Below are 14,916 nucleotides of genomic sequence, written 5' to 3' on the forward strand. Positions count from 1 at the left end.
AAAAAGAAAAAAAGAAACAACAGAAAAATATATTACAGATGAAGGAGCAAGGTAAAAACCTACAAGACCAAATAAATGAAGATGAAATAGGCAATCTACCTGAAAAAGAATTCAGAGTAATGATAGTAAAGATGATCCAAAATCTTGGAAACAGAATGGAGAAAATACAAGAAACATTTAACAAGGATCTAGAAGAACTAATGAGCAAACAAACAGTGATGAAAAACACAATAACTGAAATTTAAAATACTCTAGAAGGAATCAATCGGAGAATAACTGAGGCAGAAGAATGGATAAGTGAGCTGGTAGATAAAATGGTGGAAATTACTTCCAGGAAGCAGAATAAAGAAAAAAGAAGGAAAAGAACTGAGGAAAGTCTCAGAGACCTCTGGGACAACATTAAACACATCAACGTTTGAATTATACAGGTCCCAGAAGAAGAAGAGAAAAAGAAATGGTCTTAGAAAATATTCAAAGAGATTATAGTCAAAAACTTCCCTAATAAACTCATCAAGAAAAAGAGGGAGAGGACTCAAATCAATAAAATTAGAAATGAAAAAGAAGTTACAACAGACTCCGCAGAAATACAAAGCATCCTAAGAGACTACTACAAGCAACTCTATGCCAATAAAATGGACAACCTGGAAGAAATGGACAAATTCTTAGAAAGGTATAAACTTCCAAGAGTGAACCAGGAAGAAATACAAAATATGAACAGACCAATCACAAGCACTGAAATTGAAACTGTGATTAAAAATCTTCCAACAGGGCTTCCCTGGTGGCGCAGTGGTTGAGAGTCTGCCTGCCGATGCAGGGGACATGGGTTCGTGCCCCGGTCCAGGAAGATCCCACATGCTGCAGAGCGGCTGGGCCCACGAGCCGTGGCCGGTGAGCCTGCGCGTCCGGAGCCTGTGCTCCGCAACGGGAGAGGCCACAACAGTGAGAGGCCCGCGTACCACCAAAAAAAAAAAAAAAACTAAAACAAAAATATGAACAGACCAATCACAAGCACTGAAATTGAAACTGTGATTAAAAATCTTCCAACAGGGCTTCCCTGGTGGCGCAGTGGTTGAGAGTCTGCCTGCCGATGCAGGGGACACGGGTTCATGCACCGGTCCAGGAAGATCCCACACGTGCGGAGCAGCTAGGCCCGTGAGCCATGACTGCTGAGCCTGCAAGTCCAGAGCCGGTGCTCTGCAACGGGAGAGGCCACAACAGTGAGAGGCCCGTGTACCACAAAAAAAAAAAACAAAAAAAAAACAAAAAACTTACAACAAACAAAAGCCCAGAACCAGAGGGCTTCACAGGTGAATTCTATCAAATATTTAGAGAAGAACTAACACCTATCCTTTTCAAACTCTTCCAAAATATAGCAGAGGGAGGAACACTCCCAAACTCATTCTATGAGGCCATCATCACCCTGATACCAAAACCAGTCAAAGATGTCACAAAAAAAGAACTCTACAGGCCAATATCACTGATGAACATAGATGCAAAAATCTTCAACAAAATACTAGCAAACAGAATCCAACAGCACATTAAAAGGATCATACACCATGATCAAGTGGGGTTTATCCCAGGAATGCAAGGATTCTTCAATATGTGCAAATCAATGTGATAAACCATATTAACAAATTGAAGGAGAAAAACCATATGATCATCTCAACAGATGCAGAAAAAGCTTTTGACAAAATTCAACACCCATTTATGATAAAAACTCTCCAGAAAGTAGGGATAGAGGGAACCTACCTCAACATAATAAAGATCATATATGACAAACTCACAGCCAACATCATTCTCAGTGTTTACAACCTGAAACCATTTCCTCTAAGATCAGGAAGAAGACAAGGTTGCCCACTCTCACCACTATGATTCAACATAGTTCTGGAAGTTTTGCCCACAGGAATCAGAGAAGAAAAAGAACTAAAAGGAATCCAAATCGGAAAAGAAGAAGTAAAACTGTCACTGTTTGCAGATGACATGATACTATACATAGAGAATCCTAAAGATGCTACCAGAAAACTACTAGAGCTAATCAATGAATTTTGTAGAGTAGCAGGATACAAAATAAATGCAGAGAAATCTCTTGCATTCCTATACACTAATGATGAAAAATCTGAAAGAGAAATTACAGAAACACTCCCATTTACCATTGCAACAAAAAGAATAAAATACCTAGGAATAAACCTACATAAGGAGACAAAAGACCTGTATGCAGAAAACTATAAGACACTGATGAAATAAATTAAAGATAATACAAATAGATGGAGAGATATACCATGTTCTTGGATTGGAAGAATCAACATTGTGAAAATGACTATACTACCCAAAGCAGTCTACAGATTCAGTGCAATCCCTATCAAACTACCAATGGCATTTTTCACAGAATTAGAACAAAATATTTCACAACTTGTATGGAAACACAAAAGACCCCGAATAGCCAAAGCAATCTTGAGAAAGAAAAATGGAGTTGGAGGAATCAGGTTCCCTGACTTCAGACTATACTACAAAGCTACAGTAATCAAGACAGTATGGTACTGGCATAAAAACAGAAATATAGATCAAAGGAACAGGATAGAAAGCCCAGAGATAACCGACACACATATGGTCACCTTACCTTTGACAAAGGAGGAAAGAATATACAATGGAGAAAAGACAGCCTCTTCAATAAGTGGTGCTGGGGAAACTGGACAGCTACATGTAAAAGAATGAAATTAGAACATTTCCTAACACCATTCACAAAAATAAACTCAAAATGGATTAAAGACCTAAATACAAGGCCAGAAACTATAAAACTCTTAGAGGAAAACATAGGCAGAACACTGTATGACATAAGTCACAGCAAGATCCTTTTTGACCCACCTCTTAGAGAAATGAAATAAAAACAAAAATAAATAAATGGGACCTAATGAAAGTTAAAAGCTTTTGCACAGCAAAGGAAAACATAAACAAGATGAAAAGACAACCCTCAGGGGCTTCCCTGGTGGCACAGTGCTTGAGAGTCCACCTGCCATTGCAGGGGACACAGGTTTGTGCCCTGGTCCGGGAAGATCCCACATGCCGCAGAGCAGCTGGGCCCGTGAGCCATGGCTGTTGAGCCTGCGCGTCCGGAGCCTGTGCTCCACAATGGGAGAGGCCACAACAGTGAGAGGCCCGCGTACGGAAAAAAAAAAAAAAAGACAACCCTCAGAATGGGAGAAAATATTTGCAAACGAAACAACTAACAAAGGATTAATCTCCAAAATATACAAGCAGCTCATGCAGCTCAATATCAAAAAACAAACAATGCAATCCAAAAATGGGCAGAAGACTAAATAGACATTTCTCCAAAGAAGATATACAGATTGCCAACAAACACATGAAAGGATGCTCAACATCGCTAATTAGAGAAATGCAAATCAAAACTACAATGAGGTATCACCTCACACCGGTCAGGATGGCCAACATCAAAAAATCTACAAACAATAAATGCTGGAGAGGGTGTGGAGAAAAGGGAACCCTCCTGCACTGTTGGTGGGAATGTAAATTGACACAGCCACTATAGAGAACAGTATGGAGGTTCCTTAAAAAGCTAAAAGTAGAACTACCATATGACCCAGCAATCCCACTACTGGGCATATACTCTGAGAAAACCGTAATTCAAAATGAGTCATTTACCACAATGTTCGCTGCAGCACTAATTACAATAGCCAGGACACGGAAGCAACCTAAGTGTCCACTGACAGATGAATGGATAAAGAAGATGTGGCACATATATACAATGGAATATTATTCAGCCATAAAAAGAAATGAAATTGAGTTATTTATAGTGAGGTGGATGGACCTAGAGTCTGTCATACAGAATGAAATAAGTCAGAAAGAGAAAAACAAATACCATTTGCTAACACATATATAGGGAATCTTAAAAAAACAATGTTTCTGATGAACCTAGGGGCAGGACAGGAATAAAGACACAGATGTAAAGAATGGACTTGAGGACATGGGGAGGGGGAAGGGTAAGCTGGGATGAAGTGAGAGAGTAGCATTGACATATACACACTACCAAATGTAAAATAGATAGCTAGTGGGAAGCAGCTGCATAGCACAGGGAGATCAGCTCAGTGGTTTGTGACCACCTAGAAGGGTGGGATAGGGAGAGTGGGAGGGAGATGCAAGAGGGAGGGGATATGGGGACATATGTATGCATATAGCTGATTCAGTATGTTATACAGCAGAAACTAACACAACATTGTAAAACAATTATATGCCAATAAAGATGTTAAAAAAAAAGAACCTCTCAACAAAGAAAAGTCAATGACCAGATATTTTCACCTGTGAATTTTACCAAACGTATAAAGAAGAATTAATACCAATTGTTCTCAAAGTCTTCCAAAAACACAAGAGAAAGGAACACTTCCAAACTCATTTTACAAGGTCCTCATTACCAATACCAAAAACAGACAAGGACACTATAAGAAAAGAAAACTACAAGCCAATATCTCTAATGAACATAGATGCAAAAATACTCAATAAAATATTAGCAAACCAAATTCAACAATATATTAAAAATGTCATATACCATGATCAAGTGGGATTTATTCCAGGATAAGTCAGACAGAGAGAGACAAATATTGCAGGACCTCATGTATATGTAGAATCTAAAACCAAACCCACTGATACAGAGATCAGATTGGTATTTGCCAGAGGCAAGGGTGGGGGGGGTTGGGTAAAATGGGTCAAAAGATACAAACTTCCAATTATAAGATAAAACAGTCCTGGGGATATAACATACAGCATGGATACTATAGTTAACAACACTGTATTGTATATTTGGAAGTTGCTAAGAGAGTAGATCTCAAAAGTTCTCATCACGGGTTTCCTTGGTGGCGCAGTGGTTGAGAGTCCGCCTGCCGATGCAGGGGACATGGGTTCGTACCCCAGTCCGGGAAGATCCCACATGCCGCAGAGCAGCTGGGCCCGTGAGCCATGCCCACTGAGCCTGCACGTCTGGAGCCTGTTCTCCGCAACGGGAGAGGCCACAACAGTGAGAGGCCCGCGTACCACAAAAAAAAAAAAAAAAAAAAAAAAGTTCTCATCACAAGAAAAAAATTTGTAACTATGTGTTATGAAGGATCTTAACTAAACTTTTTGTGGTAATCATTTCACAATATGTACACATATCACATCATTATGTTGTACACCTAAAATTAATACAATGTTATATGTCAATTACATCTCAACAACAAAAGAAAATAATAAAGGTCTCAAATCAATTATCTCAACTTTCACCTCAAGAAACCAGAAAGAGAACAGCAAATTAAACCAAAGCAAATAGATTAAAGGAAGTAATAAATATCAGAATGAAAATTAATGAAATAGAAAACAGAAAGAAAAAAAAGCACACAAAAACGAAAGCTGATTTTTTTTTTTTTTTAAGAAAGCCAATAATATTCATCCACCTCTAGTCATACTGATCAGGAGAAAGAAAGAGAAAAATTACCAATATGAGGAATGGTTGAAGGATGATGCCACAGATTCTATGGTTATTGAAAGGATAATAAAAGGTAATATGAACAACTTTCTTTCTACAAATTAGACAACTTAGAGATGAAATGGACACACTCTTTGAAAGACACAAACTATGAAAATTTTTTTTTTTTTTTGGCAGTACGCAGGCCTCTCACTGTTGTGGCCTCTCCCGTTGTGGAGCACAGGCTCCGGACGCGCAGGCTCAGCGGGCATGGCTCACGGGCCCAGCTGCTCTGCGGCATGTGGGATCTTCCCGGACCGGGGCACGAACCCGTGTCCCCCGCATCTGCAGGCGGACTCTCAAGCACTGCGCCACCAGGGAAGCCCAAAGTATGAAAATTAATGCAAGAGAAAATGGATGGCTTAAATAGCCCTGTATCTTTTCAAGAAATTGAATCTCAATTTAAAACTTTCCCACAAAGAGAACTCCAGGCCCACACTGATTTCACTTATGAATACTATCAAAAATATAAGGAGGGCTTCCCTGGTGGCGCAGTGGTTGAGAGTCCGCCTGCCGATGCGGGGGACACGGGTTCGTGCCCCGGTCTGGGAAGATCCCACATGCCGCGGAGCAGCTGGGCCCGTGAGCCATGGCCGCTGAGCCTGCGCGTCCGGAGCCTGTGCTCCGCAACGGGAGAGGCCACAACAGTGAGAGGCCCGCGTACCGCAAAAAAAAAAAAAAAAAATCATGAAAAAAATATATATATAAGGAAGAAGAGAGAACAATTCTATACAAACTCTCCAAGAAAACTGAAAAGGAGGAAATATGTCCCAACTATAGTCCTTTGCAGCCACCATTACCCTGATGTGGAAATCAGATTAAAACGTGCATTAATACAAAAATTCAGATCAATGTTCCTCATGAACATAGATGGCGAAATCCTAAACAAAATGTTAGCAACTGAATTCAACAATATACAGGGCTTCCCTGGTGGCACAGTGGTTGAGAATCCTTCTGCCAAGGCAGGGGACACGGGTTCGAGCCCTGGTCCGGGAAGATCCCACATGCCACGGAGCAACTAAGCCCGTGCGCCACAGCTACTGAGCCTGCACTCCAGAGCCCGCGAGCCACAACTACTGAGCCCACGTGCCACTACTACTGAAGCCCGCGTGCCTACAGCCCGTGCTCTGCAACAAGAGAAGCCACCACAATGAGATGCCCGCGCACCGCGACAAAGAGTAGCCCCCGCTTGCCGCAACTAGAGAAAGCCCGCACGCAGCAATGAAGACCCAACGCAGCCAATAAATAAATAAATTTATTAAAAAAACCAATATATAAAAAGGATAATACACCATGATCAAATAAAATTTATCCTATGGATATAGGGCTGGTCTGAAAATCAACCAATGTATGTTACCATATTAACAAAGTTAAAATGAATAATCACATTGAGAAAGGAAGACAAAGAGTACACAGCCATTTTGGAAAAGGAGCAAGGGAACGGCCTGGAGCAAACAGGCCTAACAAGCCCAGTAAAACAAAGCACCTGAAGGCTTGGGTCTTTGAGACAACAACTAGAGACCCACAGAAGCGAAAGATTATCTCTGTCCCACTGATGTATGTACAGTTTCCAAAGGACAAAAGCGGAACTATAAATCCACCAGAGAGCAGAATCACTGAACTCCCAGCTCCCTAAAAGCTAGAGATACAGGCCTGACACACACTCCTAAGCTGTTGTTTCAGGAAGCAGACCCCCACCCGATGAAAACTGCTGACTGCAAGCACATGGACCCCAGACCAACGGAAACCAGAACGCTGATGACGCTCAAAACTTCACTTTGATGCCAACCAAACTGAGAACTGAGCACAAGCTTATCAGGCACCCTGTGGCCCCCACCCTCACACTGCCTTTAAAACCCTGTGCCTGAACATCCTTGGGGAGTTGGCACTCTTTCACCATCTCCCTTGTGCACAAGCTATCCTTTCAATAAAAAGTATTGCTTGCCTAAGAATCTTTTGGGAGTGATATTTATTTCTGCGCTACTGCTGTCCAAGAATCCGGAGAAAGCCCAGTAACAATCTGATCACATCAATAGATCAGAAAAATCATTTGACAAAATCCAACATCCATTCCTAATAATAACTTCCAGAAAACTGTCAATAGAAGGGAACTTTTCAACACGATAAAGGCGTCTATGGAAGAATCTACAGCTAATGGTAGATTTTAATGGTAAGAGATTGAATACCTTCCCCCTAAAATCAGAAACAAGACAAGAGGTTCTGGCCAGTGCAATCAGGCAAGAAAGAGAAATAAAAGGATTCAAGATTAGAAAGGAAGATTTAAAATTGTCTTTACTTATAGATGACATTTATAGATGTCTACATAGAAATCTGAGGGAATCTATAAAAAAAGGTACTAGAACTAATGAGTTTAACAAGCTCAAAGGACGCAAGATGAATATGCAGCAGTCAATTCTATTTTTATATACTAGCAATGAACAACTGGAAATTAAAATTTTTAAAGAATACTATTACACAGCAAAAAAAAAAAAAATTAAGTACTTAGCAATAATTCTGACCAAAGCTGTGAAAATCCTGTAACTTAAAACTATAAACATCAGTGAGAGAAATTAACACCAACCTAAATAAGTGGTGAGATCTTATTCACTGATCTGAATAATTAACATCATTAAGATGTCAATTTTCCCCAGAAGGACCAATCAGAAGGTTTTACTTGTAGAATTTGACAAACTGATTCTAAAATTCAAACGGAAATGCAAAAGATCTAGAATAGCCAATCCACTTTGAAAAAGAAGAAAAAGTTGGAGGACTACCATTTTCTGATTTCAAGACATATGAAGTTAGTCTCAAAACAGTGGGTTATTTGTGTAACAATAGATCAATAGAACAGAATAGAAAGACTAGAAATACACCCACACAAATTTGGCAACAGATTTTTGACAAGTGTACAAAGGTAAATCACTGGAGAAAGGATAGTCTTTTTACATACAGTGCTGGAACAACTGAATGGAAAACAAAAGAACTTACTTTCATACCTTGAAACACATACAAAAATTAGTCCAAAATATACCACAGTCCAACATGTAAAACTGAAAACTATAAAACTTCTAAAAGTAAACAGAGGAGAAATTTTTTTTTCTTTTTAGGAGAAATCTTTTAAACCTAGGGCCTAGGGTTAAGCAAAGATTTCTTAGATATGGCAGAGAATGCAAAATCCATAAAAGAACAAATTGATAAGTTGAACTTCATCAAAACTACAAACTTCTCTTTAAAATATTTTATTAAGAGAATGAAGAGACAAGCCACAGATTGGGATAAAATATTTTCAAAACATATATTTGCTAAAGGACTGTTCAAAATATATAAAAACCTCAGTAAGAAAAGAAACAACTCCTCAAGAAATAGGCAAAAGATGTGAACATATACTTTATCCACTCCCAAGTTTTTACCCAAGAGAAAAGAAAGATCAGGTTCATACAAAGATTTATACATGAAGGCTCATAGCAGCTTCATTTGTAATAGCCTCAAACTAGAAAAAAGCCAAATGTTCATCAACAGGAAAACAGATAAGCAAATAATGGTGAAGGTTTCAGGGGTGTACATATATGTCAAAATTTAGCTTGTTACACAATTTAAATATGTGTAGTTTATTATAGAATAAACTGCAATAAAGCTGTTTTATTAAAATAAAAATTTTAAGGAGTGAAAAAATGATACTGTATTAAAGTATTGGCAGTCCCCCCCCCCTCACAAACACACACACACACTTCACTATCTACTTCAGGTGTTTAGCAAAAATGCAGCAACACCCTCTTAGTCTTCCTCACGGAAGCTCACTTACGTTATATCGCTCTTACAGACAACCAGCTAATGGCTTTAGCAAACTTTTATCAGCCCACAGTGGAAACAAGTTAATGAAAATTTAGTTTTGCCTTTTTGTTCAGGACCGACACCAAGAAGTGAACCAGGCTTGGGCTCTCAACTTCCATAGCCTCTGGTTCCAGAGTGCTAAGATTCCCTAAATTTCTCTCTTCTGAATTGAATTCCCATCACCCCAGTGCACCCTTTTGCTGCTGTCTCTCCTCTACTGTACACCCTCTCACTCCTCCCCTCCAAACCGAGTGATTGCCTGCTCAGTTCCCTCTTGTTCTCACTCTGCTTTTTCCCTTAAGTCTCTCTGTGGCCACCTTCCAGACCCTGGAACCTTGGCGCCAGTTCCTTATAACGGACAAACACTGAGGAACCGCCCTTTTTCTTTGGGGCGGGGCGGCGGCCGCCGAACCCAGGAGGCTGGGTTCCCGCCTTGGAAGAGCACTTGCCTCGGAAGCAGAGTTTCAGACTCAAGTCTCGAACACCCACCTTTCTAGCACAGCTGACAGCTGCACCCAAGCTCTCCAAAAGGCCGCATCGTGGAAAGCGAAAGCGGTGTGGGCCGGTTGCCCGCCGCTGGGCGCCCTCCTGCGGCTCAGGCTCCAGGTACTCCTGGCCCCCGCGCGGGCTCCTCCCAAACTCAGCCTAACTGGCACTTGGTCTCCCACGCAGTGCTTCCCTGGAAGGCCTCCAACGCCCCCAGAGCACGTGGAGCCTTCGATGTGTCCCGCGGGCTGGCCGACAGCTGGCACCCACGTCATTCGTCTACAGCCTAAGAAGCTCTTAGTTTCCAGACACCTACCTACACGGAGCAGGGCGGCTTCCATGAGAATCAGCCCTTCATCCAGGATAACTGCTACTCTCATGGTTATGTGGAAGGGCTCCCAATTCCCTGGTTGTCCAGCATTTGGGGGCCTTTCGAGGAATGCCACCGATAAACGATCTCACTTATGAAACAGAGCCCTTAAGGACTCTACCACATTTGAACACCAGTTGTATAAGACAGTAACAAGGTTCAATTCCCATGAAATGCAGCTTAGAAGAGGAAATAAATATGTCAGAAGCTGGAGTTCAAGGCAGAGAATTCAAAACTGCCACAATGCCACAAAATAGCTACTCCCATCGCTGGTGGACCCACTGGCCCTTTGTGGAGTGTGCTTGTGGTGGTGGACAATTACAGTTTCAATTATTCAAATAACAATGTCTCAAAGGCAACAGAAGATATATTACATGTGATCAATGTAACAGATTCCATCTACCTATGGCTAGGCCTTTGTGTTTCTTTAATTGGGATTGAGATTTGGAACCAGGGGAATCTTATAAATGTTGAGCAACACATGAGTCAACTTTGTGACAGCTTCAGTGAATGCAAAAGTATTCATCTTTATCCCCGTCTGCCACCTGATTTGGGGGATCTGTTTGTGTGCAAGGATTTTCCTAATATATTTAGGTTGGCCTGAATCTCAGGAATGTGCTACTGTCATGATGGGCTAGCAGTTTATAAACGCCTCAACGATAAATCAATTTCTTTCATTTTGCAGTGGTCATTACTCACCAACCGGGTCATAATCTTGGTATGTCTCATACAGAGGAATTCTGTTCATGTAGGAAAAAGCATTGCATCATGAATGCCTATAATACAAATACCAGTGCTTTTAGCAACTGCAGTTATGGAGGTTATTTTAACCTCATTAACCACAAGGGAGTCTGTCTGATGAATACACCAGCTTCTCAAAACATTATCCCATTGGAACAATGTGGCAACAAGGTAGTGGAAGGTGAAGAAGATTGCCGTGACTGTGGCTCAGAATGTCAGTGCAGAAGGGATCTGAAACCTTGGGCAGACTGTGCTTTTGGACCTTGCTATGTAAAATGTAAGTTTGCTTCTCTTGGAATGCTCTGTAGAGCACATGTCAGTGAATGTGACCTTCCTGAGTGGTACAATGGAAGTTCAAGGTGATGCCCTGACCAATTTCTATGTGCAGGATGGGATGCCTTGTGGTGACAGCACCTACTGTTATCACAAAATGTACAACAGCCACAATAAACAATGTCAATATATTTTTGACCAAAAAGCAAGGAGTGTCCCCCAAGCTGCTACAAAACAATTAATGTGCAAGGAGATTGTTGTGGCCAATATGGCATGGAAATTCAACATACAAAAGATGTCTTCCTTCAATTATTTTGTGTGAAGGAGTGCAGTGTGAATATATAGAAACAATTCCCAATCTAAAATAACACAACGCCATAATACAGATAACACTGTTAATGGTACCAAGTGTTGGGAAACCAGCTACCACTTTGGGAGGGATACAGTTGATATTGGAGAAGTAAAAGATGGCACCTTTCATGCTCTAGGCAAGATATGTAGGAGAAGGAGCTGTGTCAATTATTCAACCCTCAACTCTGCAAATTCTAGAAATGTCATAAGAGAGGAGTATACAACGATGAAAAACATTGCCACTGTAGATACAAGTGTGCTCCTCCCTACTGTGACTTTACAGCCTATGGAGAAAGCTCAGACAGTGGTCCCGCTCCAAGGGGCAATGTCCTTCCCTCACTACTAACAATTCTTTACACGGTAATTCAGCTCTTTTTCCTTGCCTCAGTATCATTATGTTTTTATCAGAGTACTACTCTGTTTTTAAGAGTCCCTACTCAAGAAGAGTAAAAGGACTTAAAACAGGAAATAGAGTATTGCAAAATATTCACTGATTTAAAGGAAATGTCTTTGGAAGGAGACGTTGCATGATCATTGTCCCATGACCCACAGTTCATTAATTTAGAATGTCTGATTAAAGGCAGATATTCTTGGTTCTCTGCATTTAATCAAAAGATAAGCAGGCGCCTAACTTCCAAAATTAAATGTCTTTTGCTTTTCCTTAGTATTTAGTTCTTTCTATTTAAGGCAGGGTTGCTCTCAGCAGGAAACCCTGGAAATGTGTTCCAGTGTTTTCATTATATTAGCTCTGTGGCTACACCCTTTAACCAGGTATAAGGGAATAAGTGTGTGGCATAATAACTAAGACAAAGCATTAAAAGCTATAGGCTCCTTTGTAATATCTGGAGTAGAAATGGTAGAGGAAATAAGAGGAAAGAATAAGGCTAATAAGCAAAGAGCCAGAAATGAGATGAGAATTACAAAAAGATATTAAAAGGCAAAACTCACGGAGTCAAAGGAAAGCACAGGAAAATGTGCTTTCTGTTTCTATGGTTTTCCTAAAAGCAGGTAATGGTCTGAAAAGATCTCCAGTGAATTAGTTTCGGAAAGGAATCTGGCAAGGAAACGCGTAGTCTAAAATAAAAATAACAAACAGGCGCCAAACCTTATAGTTACCAACCTGGCTACTAGAAAGGAACCCTGGAGACTCTAGCTGCCTTTAGCACCCAATTAGATGTCTCTGGGTAATTGTGCTGATGAATTACCTAACTTTCAAACAGTGTGTGTGTGTGCGTGTGCGTGTGCGTGTGTAGTGCCAAGTACACTGTACAGAGCTGTGGAGACTCTCCTGCCCTCTAAAGTTGCTCCATGTCTAGCTGGGATATGTGAGAATTTACAGAATTACAGTAGAGTAGGATAAGTGCTCTAAGATGGTGTACACAGGGTTCTTGGAAGCGTAAGTTACTGGAGGGGAGAAGAGGCAATCAGAAAGGTTTCCTAAAAGAGGTGACAGCTAAACTAAGTCACCTCAGAAGGAAAAGTGATAATGAAAGTAGCCAACCCTTACTGAATGCTTATCAAGTATCAGGTTCTAATGTAAAATAATATTAATTAATTTAACTTTCAAAAACCAATCCTGACCTGTAGGTATTGCTGTTCTCCCCATTTTATAGTTGGAGAAACCGGGCACAGAAGGATTGAATAACATACTCAAGGACACAGATGGCAAAAAATGTAGTAGTATTTGAACCTAGGCTGTATTCTTCATCGTTAAACTGAGAGTTAAAATTATGCACAGCATAGAAGACAGTGCACAGACTTTAGAGATGGAGAATCCGAGTTCTGCCACTTATTAGCAATAGTACTTCCGCATTTCAATCTCTGCAAATTTTTAGCTCCTTGATTGTAACACCACTATCAGTTGCCTACAGGATTGATGTGAACATTACAGACAGCGCATGTAAAACATGTCGCATAGTAACGATGGTGGTGTTGCCTTCCACACTCTCTGCTGTTCCTCATAGGCAAAAGTCAAGGGCAAGCACAGCACAGGGAGGTCAGCTCGGTGCTTTGTGACCACCTAGAGGGGTGGGATAGGGAGGGTGGGAGGGAGACGCAAGAGGGAGGGGATATGGGGATATGCGTATATGTATAGCTGATATACTTTGTTATAAAGCAGAAACTAACACACCATTGTAAAGCAATTATACTCCAACAAAGGTGTTAAAAAAAAAAAAAAGTCAAGGGCAAGAACTCAGCATTTTGCTTTGCTGTTACTCAAGTTCCAAAGTATGAATCAGGCCAAGAGTGTTAGGGTGGAGTTTTCTAAGTCATCCTAAAATGTGCTAGTCATAGCATACATGGACCTGGGTGTTCATTCATTCATCCTTTCATTCAGCAAACATTTACTGCTGTTGGGCACGGTGAGAAATGCTGGGGATGTAGCAACAATCAACTCTGATATTGCTTATGGAAGTTAAAGTCTAATACAGGAGGCAGACATTAAACAAATAAGGACAATCGTGTTGAGAACTCCCAAAAGAGAATGTTAGGGCCTGTGAAAATGTATAAACTAGCGTGAGTCAGAAAAGGCTTCCCTGAGGAAGAGACACTTGATCTGAGACGTGAAAATGAAGTAAAAATAAGCAAGCTGGGAGGTAAAATGTAAAAATTTCACGAAAAAGGAACAACATCTTCAAAAACTTATCATTGGCATTTGACAAAGTTAACCACTCCCTCCTCCTTGAACTGCTTTCTTCATTTGGTTTTCAGGGGCTCACTTCTGGCTGCTGCTACTCATATTCACTGCTATTCTTTCATATCTCCACAACTCTGAATGATGGAGTGTTTTAGTGCTTAGTCCTCGGGTATTTTCCCCTCTCTCTGCACTCATCCTACCGGTGATCTCATTCCACCTCATGGTATTAAAGACCATATACATGCAGATGACTCCAAAATGTGACCTCCAGCCTGAGACTTCTTTAATATCCAGATACATGCTTCCAGCTGCCTACTTGTCATCACCACTTGAATGTCTAATTAACACCTCAAAATAAGTATGTCCAAACTGTATTATTTATCTCCCCCCTCCCACCCGCATCCCTAAATCTGCTTGTCTCAGTCTTCCCCATCCCAGTTAATGACAAATCTATCTTTTGAGATGCTCAGAACAAAAGTCTTACAGTCATCCTTGATTCTTCTTTTTGTTACTTCATATCTAATCTGTGAGCAAATCCTATTGTTGCAACCTTCAGAATATACACAGAATCTGATTACTTTTCACCACCTCCACTATTACCACATGGTCAAAGCTACCATCATCTTTCACCTTGATTACTGCCATAGCCTCCTAATTTGTCTTCTGCTTCCATTCTGATCTGCAACACTCAATTCCCACACAGGAGACAGAGTGAAT

The 14,916-nt window shown here is 40.7% G+C and overlaps 1 pseudogene; it reads left to right on the forward strand.

Moving 5' to 3' along the window:
• LOC149750322 (disintegrin and metalloproteinase domain-containing protein 20-like) overlaps positions 1-12,195 on the forward strand; it is a 15,109-nt pseudogene extending 2,914 nt beyond the window's left edge.
• Positions 12,196-14,916: the final 2,721 nt, after the last annotated feature.

This window comes from Delphinapterus leucas, chromosome 2 (genome assembly GCF_059928025.1).
Source record: "Delphinapterus leucas isolate spDelLeu-1000000601 "Yukka" chromosome 2, BTC_Dleu_Yukka2, whole genome shotgun sequence".
Taxonomy (NCBI): Eukaryota; Metazoa; Chordata; class Mammalia; order Artiodactyla; family Monodontidae; genus Delphinapterus; species Delphinapterus leucas.